The sequence below is a fragment of the Pinus tabuliformis genome, chromosome 7 (assembly GCF_031772625.1).
Source record: "Pinus tabuliformis cultivar Carrire ecotype Pingquan chromosome 7, CPIR1, whole genome shotgun sequence".
Taxonomy (NCBI): domain Eukaryota; kingdom Viridiplantae; phylum Streptophyta; class Pinopsida; order Pinales; family Pinaceae; genus Pinus; species Pinus tabuliformis.
Genome location: NC_142293.1, coordinates 1,575,830,592 through 1,575,842,464, shown reverse-complemented (window position 1 = coordinate 1,575,842,464; position 11,873 = coordinate 1,575,830,592). Strand labels below are relative to the sequence as shown.

The 11,873-nt window shown below is 38.6% G+C and overlaps 1 pseudogene; it reads left to right on the top strand.

Moving 5' to 3' along the window:
• Positions 1–739: 739 nt before the first annotated feature.
• The window catches only part of LOC149254088 (transmembrane 9 superfamily member 7 pseudogene), a 72,386-nt pseudogene continuing 61,252 nt past the window's right edge, over positions 740–11,873 (top strand).

Here is an 11,873-nt window from a genome sequence, read left to right as displayed (position 1 = left end):
AAATGGATTTTAAAAGAAGTTTGGGGAACGTGGAAGCTTCATAAAGGGTTTATAAATCCTCTTGTTGTCTTCAAACCTCTCTTCCAATCATCTCCAAGCTTGCATCACACCCCAAGCTCATTTTTCTTACTGTCCAAAAACTGCAGGATGCTCTGATACAAAAATACATAGAGCAAAAATTTGTTTTTCCCTAACTTGAAATCCATGCATCCATTTAAAAAACTATTTCATGGGGAGTTGCATGGGGATGATGGCAACATGCCCAAGTAATTCCAGTAAATTCTAGTGCACGGTTTCCAAGAAATCGACCTCCATCACCTTCAGCCATTTTTTCATTTTCTCCATATCCATGCATCCATTTAAAAACATGTTTCATGGGGAGATGCATATGGGTGATAGTAACATGCCCAAGAATTCCATCCAATTCCAGTGCACGGTTCCAAGAAATCGACTTCCATCACCTTCATCCATTTTCAATTTTTCTTGAAATCTGTGCATCCATTAACCACAATTTTTCTATGGAAGGTGCATAATGATGATGGAAACATGTTCAAAAAATTTCAAGTCAATCCAGTCTACCATTTGGAAGATATGGACAAAACAAGTCACTGTCTCATTAAAATCTAACATCAGCAGCATGAAGGTGCAAATCTGAAGGCTGAAGCAGACTCTTGTAGCTTAGATCTAGCCAAAGGATACCTACACAAGAAAAATATCCACACATTAGAAAGCAGAAAGCATGCCACAAAGGAAATACAAGCATGCAGCAGTCAAAGGAGCCATAGCACCTCACAGCAAACGCATTCAGATCTCAGGTAAGTGACTAACCCACTCCTCTGTTTGCATTGGTATAATTAAAAAATTGCTTGAACGAATGAAATGGTTGGGATTAAACCAGAAAGGTGGCCAGTTAATTGGCCACCCTCATCTAGTTCAACTGCGCTCATCCGGAGTTCACTCTGCACATGTGTCCAGTCAACTCATGAGAATCTAAAAACTGGTAGTGGCAGATGTTTTTAACTCCAACACGAATGGTGAAAGTGATTGTGGGCAGGTAGCATAAAGTTTCATGATAGCACTGCAACCAATGATCTGAATGGGACCAACGTACACTTGACCTGCTCACCCTCCATCACCGAAAGTCTCCATAAACAGCCATAATAAATCCTCCTTTAAACACTCTCACCACCTTCGCTTTCATTTGTATCATTGTGTTCTCGACTGCAGCAAGATACCTACTACCTTCAGAGCCTCAACATAGTCGCTCTCTGCCATTTTCAGAACCCTTCTTCTTATCATATTCTATAGGAAATTATCGGGATCTACAGGAGCAGAAACAAGTCCTATAGGAGCCCTTTCTACAGGAGGGCCAGTGAGCAGTCTCGCAGAGAAAAAACCAAGGTTTTTCTGGCAAATTCGAGCTCGAAGAGGTAGGCTCTATGTAAACCCACTCTGCATATTCATATACACAAAGGGTGATGTGATTTCCAGCAAATATTGAGTTGAAAAGGAAGGAGAATTGAAATCAAAATTCTGCCTGTTTCTTTAAAAAAAATAAAAACACAATCTTTTTATCTGCTCTCTGTGCTGAAGTATTATTTCCTTCTCCACCGTGGTATTCACATATATGAATAGGAGTGGTGCAGCTATAGAGAAATTAAGCCTGTAAAAGAGGAAATTGCATTCAAAATTCTGCTTGTTTCTTAAAAAAAAACAGTTTTATCTGCTCTCTGTTTTGAGATATTGACTCCTTCACCACCTTCATACTCACATATACAAAGGAGTAATGCAATTTTAGAAAGGAGAAACAAGACAACAAGGAAGATAAGGCTAAAACAAAAAAGAAGAAGGAACCAAGAACAGAGAAGAACAAGACCACAACAAAGAAAAAGAAGAGGCTTGGAACAAAAAGGAAAAAGCCTAAGACAGTACAGAAAAGGCTACCATAGAGAAGGCAGAAACTAAGCAGGAAGAGGAACAAACTAAAACAAGGATAGAAGAAACAAAGCCAGTAGAGACAAGAAAGACCACAAATGAAGAAACAAAGGGAACCCCAAGCAGAAAATGAGGTATTAATCTTAAGAAGGTAGCTACAGAAAAGGGAAGCCCAATTAGCCTACATGGCTAGCTGGGCTATGGAGGAACTACAGTGTGGGCAACCATCTAAAACATATATAGTGTACCTCAAAGATCAATGGCTCCAATTTCAAATCAAGACTCTGGCCCAGAGAGGCACCATACCTTTTGAGGATTATGGCCAATTCAAGGATCTATGTGATCACAATTCAAGTGAGGACAAAGCGAAGCTGGCCGAGTTTTATCTACATAACATGGCCCTTTCTGATACGAACCTATGGGACCCTAATGCAAAGTTGGGTGAATTACAGTTGATGGCCATGGCATCCTGGAGGAGTCATAAGGACAAGAGAGTAGCAAAAATCTAGAAAATGATGGCAAAAGAGTAGAATGAACCTCTGATGATTAGAGCAGAACCATCAGACCCTATGGATCTCATTAGCACCCACTAACAACTTGCAGTTGATCCTCAAAGTTCCCCTACGTACATCAATGAGCAAGCTCAAGTTATTTCACATTTTGAAGACATGGAAAGAGTGTTTGTGGAAGATTGCATCCATGCCTGCATGAGAAGGTGGAACACACTACCCCACGGCCTACAGATCAGGGAGTACCACTCCCCAAATGGAATGAGAGAAGCACTAAGGAGAGTGCCCCTATATAAGCACTCTATGCAAAGTCTGAAGGTCCATTGGATTGGTCTGAAGCTGAGTCCTCCACTACTGCTAGGACTGCTAGAAGGCACAAAGGAAGAAGAAGAAAAAAAGTAGTGGGAAAAGTTGGATGCAAAAGCTGGAATCCATGATAGGGAAGAGGATCTCATATCTAAGCCATGGAATTTCAGGGAGGCCATCAAGGCCATCAAGGATGAGGAGATGGATTAGTTGCTCAAAGGATGAGCAACACCTTCAGTAGGGGGGTAATGATGAGCCCCAGAAATTGGTGATTATATGGGCTCATTTTGCCTCTTAATTTGACTTAATCCACCATTCTCAATAGTTTTTTGCATGTTTTTTATTATATTTATGCTAATAGAGTGAATTGGGTTAGTCATTATGCCATGAAGTCTAATGTGTGCTTTATGCAAATTTTTGGGAAAATTTTTGGACAAATTCAAAGGATTAATAAGCATTTGGCAGCCAATATTCGATGGAAACAAGGGAGAGGTTTTGTCGGAGGGTGTCCCCTTCATTTATGAACCCTTACCTCAAATTCTCCATCAGAAACTCGGAGCACAAGTAGCCACATTAGTGCATCCAAGGGGCAGCCGAGCAAGTAAAGAAGGATTGTTTTTATCTGCAGTTTTGGGAAGCTGAGCTCCTTGATTTTAGGAGAGTTGTTGGAGACTCGAGTTTTATAAATAGTAGGGTTTTGGTGCTCATTTTTTCTAGTTGGATTTTAGCTAGTCATTAGTAGAATTTTCGCATTTTTGTGCAGCACATTGTTCAGCTTATTTTCGAGTTCCTTTTTTAGAACAGTTTATGTAATGTGACTGCTATTTTTGATAATGAAGATGAAACAGTTTCTGAGCCAGCACTGATCTCTTTCAGAGGGCTTAAGCTCTTGGGTTAGGGCCCAACCCAAGATGCCCAGCACCTCTTACTTTGTACTTATATTTTTTTTCTTTCATTCATGAGTTAATTTCTGTTACATAGATTCATTTTACTTCATTAGATTAGGTTGCTTTAGATGGTTTGCATAGTTGTTTTGTGTTTCATTTGCTTAAGCAGGTTACTGCAGTGACAAAATAAGATTCAAAAAGGCCAACAGTAGGCCCTAATCTCCTTTCTACCTTCCTAGGACTATGATTTGAGGTCAAGGCACTACTGCTGCCACCAAAAACACAGTTTTGATCTTCCATGCAATTGCTAGTGTGATGAATTAAATTGGAAAGATTGATATGTTGATTCAGATTCATTTGCCTAGATCATTCCTTGTTCTTTTCCAATACATCTCTTTGCATGCTTTTCTGTTCATAGGTTACTATCCAACCATTTTTTTTTGTAGGTCAGAAACTAGGTCAAGCTAGAGAAAGTTTTGTTTTCATGGCATTGTTAGTTCTTTCTTGGATCAATATTTGTAAGTAGATGTGCAGATCTCTTGCAGGATACCTCAGCTCACCACACATTCATAAAGCAGCTAGCACTAGCTCACTTCTCATAGATTTCCCAAGTCATTCGCAACATTTCGTCAATCTACCCTAATTTCTGTGTTTTTCTCCATAAGCTTCTTTCTTGCCATTTGAACAAATCCAACCATCCTGTTCTTTCTTGATCTTCCTTGACCAGCTCCAAACACCTCAACACCTTCATCTAGCCTTCAATTACCCTTTCCCATCATTTTTCCACCTTCAAACCTCCAAAAAAGAGGATAAGGGGTCTCAGTACGAGCCAGCCTACAATAATCATAAGGATGTAACAGGTGACATTCCATTATGGCCACCACACCAAGGTAATGACCTTCTTGATAATTAAAACTGTCAAAAGGACAAGAGGTCTCATCACGAGCTAGCCTGATCACTTTGTTATATCCTGGTGAATGGCACTATGATTACCTGGTGACCATGCCAGCATAGTGGTTTCTTTATAGAAAATAAAAAGAGAAGATCATCTAACTACTAAAAGGAGGACTCTTGCTCATTTGTGGGGTTAAAAAGAAACCCTGTCGAGGCTATGGATGCTTGCTGGTAGCAGTGGCTCTACTTGTGGTATTGAAGTACTATGTGACACTGCCAAATGCTCTCTATTCTATTACCACCTATGGATTCATTTCTAAAGGAAAATTTCCATTTGAATAGCATTCCTAAAAATCCAACATGCATGGTAACTTATATCTTATATCCATTATATCATATTTTTCCAATCACTTTATTGCCAGTCATTAATATTTATCGTCGGTTGTATGTTTGCCACTTTGCCACCTAAGGTAAAAATCTATTGACATAATGGTATAAATCTTTGTTTTATTTTACGGGCATTTCAAATCTTTTGACGTGTATTGCTTTGATTGTCGTTGTCATATATTACACCACTTTTATTGATTGGTTGCCTACATTTATAATTTACTGACGCTTTCTCCTTTATTTCCCATGCTTGGAAGGTGTGGACACCCTTTTCTAATTGGAGGGGGGATGGTCTGCGTATGAACAGCATGTGTGACAATTTATGGATAGTTTTCAGATGATTATTAAACTAATTTCGGGTTAAAGGACTGCATGATGATTGTGTGTGTGTAATAATCATAAAACCATTTTTTATTGGAGGAAATAAGGCAACCATTATGGATAACATGTGAATTGATTATGATCCTATGCCAAATATTGTTGCCGAGACAAATAACTTAATTGTCTATTATATTAATTCTGAAAACAATGTCATTTTCTTATCAATAGCTTTAATGTTCTCTGTTGTTGTTCCAAACTATGAAAGTGTGAGAGAAGTGCATGCAATTGAATCAGCCACAGAAAAAAAAAGTAGCCATGGGAGGAAACACCATTCGAAATGAATCCACAATGCTCAGGGTATCAGACCAGGCTCATGTGATTCTTGAGCGCGCCAGCTGGCTACAATATTTGACCAGATTACAGGGATTTCATGAGGAGATGACACTTGAATTTCTGTAGAATTTACAGAATGGCCACACCATGGTGAAAGGAAGTAACATAATGGTCTCTGAAGCAGTCATAGCCGAAGTCACTGTACTTCTAACAAAAGGAACAAGATGGACAGACAAACATGTTCTTCTGCAGGAAGCAGTCACAGTATTTCAGGACCTGAACGAGCAATTGGTGCAAAAAGGAAAAGGGGTTGACCCTACAACTTTGAGACAACCATGGCAGGAATTGGCAGCCATTGTGTAGAGGTATATCACATGTGATGGACAACAAGACATGTTGAAACCTCGCCAACTTAAAATTTTAGCTATTTTGAAACGAAAAATTACAGTTAACTTGCCATTTTATTTAAATTTTTTATTGCGTGATGTTGCTCGTCGGGTCAGAAAGGCAAAGGACCCACATACAATCATCACCCATCATGGGCTAATCAAATTAATCATCATTCATGGACTAGTCTAGCAGCAGCTAACCTAGGATAACCTTGTGAATCCTACTTTGGCCCCACCTATAGAAAACCCAACAATTGAACAGCAAGGGCCAAGAGTGACAGGTCCAAAAAGGACATAGAAAAGGAAGAATCCCTCTTTGGCCTCAAGCCCAACAAAGTGAAGACGCTCTGCAAGGATAAAGTTGCAGCAACACACCCTAATTCAAATAGATGAGGTAGGGCCATCTCACATACCCCCTCCATGTCCACAAGATGACTCTATCCAAGACTATGAGGAAGAGGTTGCCTGAGTCCTGGAGAATATGGGAATATTTGGTGAAGGAAGAAATCTGGGAATTTTGAAGGGAAGAATTATTCCCCCAACCAGTTTGCCCCTGTTGGCAGTCTTGGTCATGATGAAACCCTACCATTTACTGATAATCTGGAGGAACATAGGGAATCTGTTCCTTCTATGGAAAAGCCTCTTGAAGCAAAAGTGAATGTTGAGGAAACCATTAGGGAAGGAAATCAAGAAGAAGCTATTGGTCCACTGGAACCCCCACCTAAGGAAAACCCTAGAAGTCCCCAGAGGACGAGGCCCATCTTGAAGAAGACCCTGAAAATGATAATTTCTCAGGAGACACCATTCCATTAGGGTCTCTTGAGAGGGAAGCTAATGAAGATAGAGACCTGGAAGGTGAAAATCTATCAGGAGACACGGTCCCATTAGAACCCCATCCTGATGTTGACATGATTCCACCTAAACATGAACCTGAAGTAAATACAGTTGTACCACCACCGGTCAAAAGCCTCACAACAAAGAAAACGTACAAGGACAGACTCAAGAAGATGCTTAAAAAGTATAGGAAGCAAAAGAAAACAATTAAGAAGCTAAGATAGTGGTTGAAGGAAGCTGTCGGGGTTAGGAAAGTGAAAGTAGAATTGGAGACCACGAGGACCCAAACTGAACATTTCTATGGGGAAGAAGTTGAAACCCAGACTGATGCCCTTTTGGTTTATTCAAAAGAAACCCAAACCGAGCCATGTATTTTAGAAGACAATGAAATGCATACAGAAGATCCTTGTGTATGCCCATAGGAAACCCAAACAGACTTCCCTACTATTGATGTTGTCGTTCAAACTAATACTAAAGAAAACACCCAAGCTAATTGTTGCATGATTCAAGAAGCTACCGACGCTATTTTTCAGACTGACCCAATGGAAACACAAGACGTTGAGGTCCAGACATAAGAGAATCCTGCCTACATTCCCTTGGTAAGGGAAGTGGTCATTAGGAAATTGTAGAATGAACTAGTCAAGACTCAGTAGGAATTGACTCGGCATAAAGAGGAAGTAGTGCCCCTGCGAGTACACCAAGAGTTACGAAAGAAATTTGAGGCACTCATGGTCATAGAGGATGAGACTTTTGCTAATTACAAGGATGAACAGAAGAAAGTCGAAAAAGCATAGGTCAAGTTGTAGAAAGCTAAAGAGCAATTGGAGACTGTTTTCTCTCTTTATTCAGATGCCTTGTCATGTTGAGCTCCTGCCACCAACTATGCATTGTTCCTACTAGAAAGATACCTCTTATTGAAGATCAAAGCCATTAAAGTTGGCAAGTCAATGGAAATTAAGACAACCCTAGACTTTGTCAAGTGTTTCAGAGAGCAGAATGAACAGGTACAACGCCTCTTGTGTGAATTGAACATGCATAATTTCGTTTTAGAAGATGACTTAAACAGAAATCCTGGCCCCTTCATAGGGGATATCCAATTCCAAGCTTTTATTTCTTTTTCCACTAACTAGATAAAATGGGCTAAAGCCCATAATACTTTTAGAAAGTGAGAATATGGCATAGACTTATGGGTTAGGGGAGAACCTACAAAACCCCTACACCTCTCTGTCCAGCACAAACAGTTCATGAAATGAACGGGTGTTGTGGGCCAATTAGGACTGCTGCACACAGACATCATACAGGCAGGGAAGGAGTACTTCCAGGAAATGAAAGAAGAATCTTTATCTGCAGCCAGACAGAGATAGGAAGCCTCCAGCAATAATATTAGGAACAAAGATCCATTTGAATTCAGGGATTTCAAAGCTACCTCCACTCGCTTACACAAATACAGCAACATGGTCTTGAGCATGGGCCCTAAGTGGATAGGGTGTCGATATAGAAGTCCAATTATCCTGTATCCTCTAGATGGGTACTGCAGTGATACTAACTTGTTAGACCAACAAGTGAACCAAGCTTTTGTAGTGCTCAAAAAGAAAAATGGTTTCAGGTTGTATAAGGAGGAAGTGTATCCTGCCTATTCCCTAACACAACTACACCTTAACCATCTGATTGCATGAGGACATGTAAGCAAGGGAGTATGTTTGGCAAAGGAAAAGATATGTTTTCTCCTCATAAATAACCTAATTAAGAATTTGTCTTCACATGTTTATCTTCGTTTTATGGATAAAAATAGAGGAAACAACAGCAGAAGCTGGGTAAAATTGATTAGTAACAAATTAGATAAATTTGGGCACGGAAAATTGACTTTCACTAAGTTTATATGTAGGGACGTGGATTAGACTATTGTTGTTCAATCGACAGAACAGCAACAATTGGTAAAGGAAAGAAGACATCGTCCTGATCATGGAAGACAACGGAAAACCAAGAGGACCAATGATATTTTATGATGAAATTAGATCAAGTGTTGCGAAATCCTCAGGATCCTCTGATCTTGAGGATTTGCTTCTATCTATTTACTTTTCCAAATGTTATATAAATTCGTAAGGCGAACTGAATAGCTAGTTTAGAAATTCGCAGATTGTAACTAGTCTTTTTGGACATATAATACTTTCATCTCGGTGATGTTGTAACTATGTTATTGATTTTAATGAAGAAGGTTGCCTTTAGTTCATAATCGTATTCTAAATATCTAACAGAGGGGACTTCTAGAGACTTTGGGCCCAGTCAATAGAAGATCTACTTCTTCAATTGTGTTATAATCATTTATGTTTATTCTTCAATGTTTATTATTGTTAGTTTGCAAAGTTAGTATCATTCTGATTACTGTAATGATTGATTATTCTGATTTGTGTTTCATGTTCAGTCAAGATTCTAGATTTAGTTGTTTGATTATATATGTGTGATGTTGTTTATCGAATTGGTTATGTTAATTCCATATTTTTGTTCATTCTAAGGTAATGCTATCATAGATTTCGAAGCTACAGTGATTTCTTTCCATGAGATGTTTATATGGTTTTTTTTGTTCAATTGTCATAGCTTTCCTTCATGTTAAATGAGTTAGTTTCAATGCCAATTAGATTGTCAAGTGTGATTCTTTCTATTTTCATTCTGATTCAGTTGTTTGCAGAATAGATTAAGTAGCTTTGAAGGTGTGTTATGAATTCCTTTCAGAAGTGTTTGGATTGAATTTAGAGAAATATAAATTAGCAATTGCAACGATTCCAACATAAATTGACCACTAAATTCACTGCATATATAGTGTTGACACTCTTGAAATAAAAAGACTTGCCCTGGGTTGATAATTAATATAGGTATTAAGATTGCTTGTAATAAGACATCTTAGTGCACCAACAACATCGTCCATAGAATTTGAGTGTAGCAAGATGCAGTAGCAACATATTCTGCCTCAGCAATAGATAAAGCAATGGAGCTTTGTTTTTTTTGGAACCATGATACTAAGCCAGGTCCCAAATGTAGGTTTTAACCCTGTACAGAAATTACCTACATACGAATTCTAAAACACATAAAATAAACGGTTATGAAACCAGCTCAAGAAAAGATAGAAAAGATAGATCAACGCCTTAGAATTCAGCCTCTTCGAGGGGGAAACCTCCTTTACATTACATAAATGAACAATTCTTGGATGATTCAAATGACAAAACCTCCTTTCTATATATAGGAGTCTAAGGAGTCACAATATAATCCAGCCGACCTAACAATAATAATATAAAGCCACAAAAATAATAATAGAGGGATTCTATGGGGCACAGAAATAACAATATGGGGGTAATAGGGGCATAACAATATAAATAAGGGGTATAACTATAATAGTAATGGGGTAATCACTAGTATTATAGGGACCCAACATGCCCCTCTCCTTCAAAAATGTGTTGTCCTCAACGCTTGAGTAATTCTGGATACTTCTGCATAAAATTTTCATCCTCCCATGTGGAATCTTCAGCGGATAAGTTCTTCCACTTGATAAGATACTCTGAAATTGATCGATTTCATAGCTATCAAGTTCTTGTTTCTGTGACTGCTTCCAGTTCCAATATAATTTTTCCTTCCTCGTCAAGTTCTGGCAATATTGTTTGAATTGGGAGCTTGTCGCCTATAACCTTCTTTAAACATGAAACATGGAAAACTGGGTGCAATCGGGAAGCTGCAGGAAGCTCCAATTTGTATGCCATAGTACCAATCTTTTGCAACACCTTGTGCGGACCATAATACTTTGGTGATAGTTTATTATCCTTCTTAGCTTGCTTTAGGGACATTTGCTTATATGGTTGTAGCCGTAGGAATACCCAATCACCTACATCAAAACGTCTTTCACTGCGATGTTGATCTGCCTATTGTTTCATTCTATTTTGTGCCAACACGAGGTTATCCTTTAAGAGTTGGAGGACTTGCTGTTGATGTTCGATGTGATGTTCCACTGCCTGAACCTTAGAATTTTCTCTTAAATATGATGTGATGGATGGTGGTTGATACCCATAAAGTGCCATAAATGGGGTCAATTTTGTTGTTGTGTGGAAGGAAGTGTTATACCACCATTCAGCTAGAGGCAACCATTTGACCCATTGTTTCTTTTTATTAGATATAAAGCAACGAAGATATCCTTCCAAACATTTGTTTACTATCTCAGTTTGCCCATCAGATTGAGGATGATAAGATGAGCTATGAGCTAACTGAGTACCAAGACAAGAAAATAATTTTGTCCAAAAATTTCCAGTGAAAATGGGATCTCTGTCACTTACAATAATCTTTGGGTTTCCATGTAGCTTTTGAACTGTTTCCATAAATGCAGTAGAAACTGTACTGGCTTTAAATGGGTGTGATAATGCACAAAAGTGTGCATACTTGGTAATTCTATCAACTACCACCATGATGACACTCTTTCCCTCAGACTTGGGTAAACCTGTGATAAAATCCATTAAAACCTCCTCCCAACATTGGCTTGGAATGGATAAAGGTTGTAATAGACCCGGTGTCTTAATTGTTTCAACTTTATTTTGTTGGCAAACCAAACATTCCACCAAAAAAATTTGAATATCTGATTTAAGGCCATCCCAAAAAAAATTCCTTCTTAACCCTGTGGTAAGTTTTTAAAAATCCTGAGTGCCCTCCTAAGGGAGAAGTGTGCAATTCCATAAGAATCTTTTGTTTTAGATGGGAATTCTTACAGAGGTATAAGCGATCTTTGTACCATAACGAATCATTTTGCCAACTAAATGTATGAGAAGTACTGGAATCTTGTTGTAGCTTTCGAATAAGTGCCCACACTTCTTCGTCATTCTTCCATTCCTCCCTTGCTTCGCTTATCCAATCTGGTTGGATAATAGAAATGGCACACAACAATGCTTCCACATCCTCATCCTTTTTTGAGAGTGCATCTGCCACCACATTTTGCTTCCCTTTTTTGTAGATGATTTCAAAGTCATAACCCAACATCTTTATGACCCACTTTTGTTGCACTTCAGAGGATAATCTTTGTTCTAAAAAGTATTTAAGGCTATCAT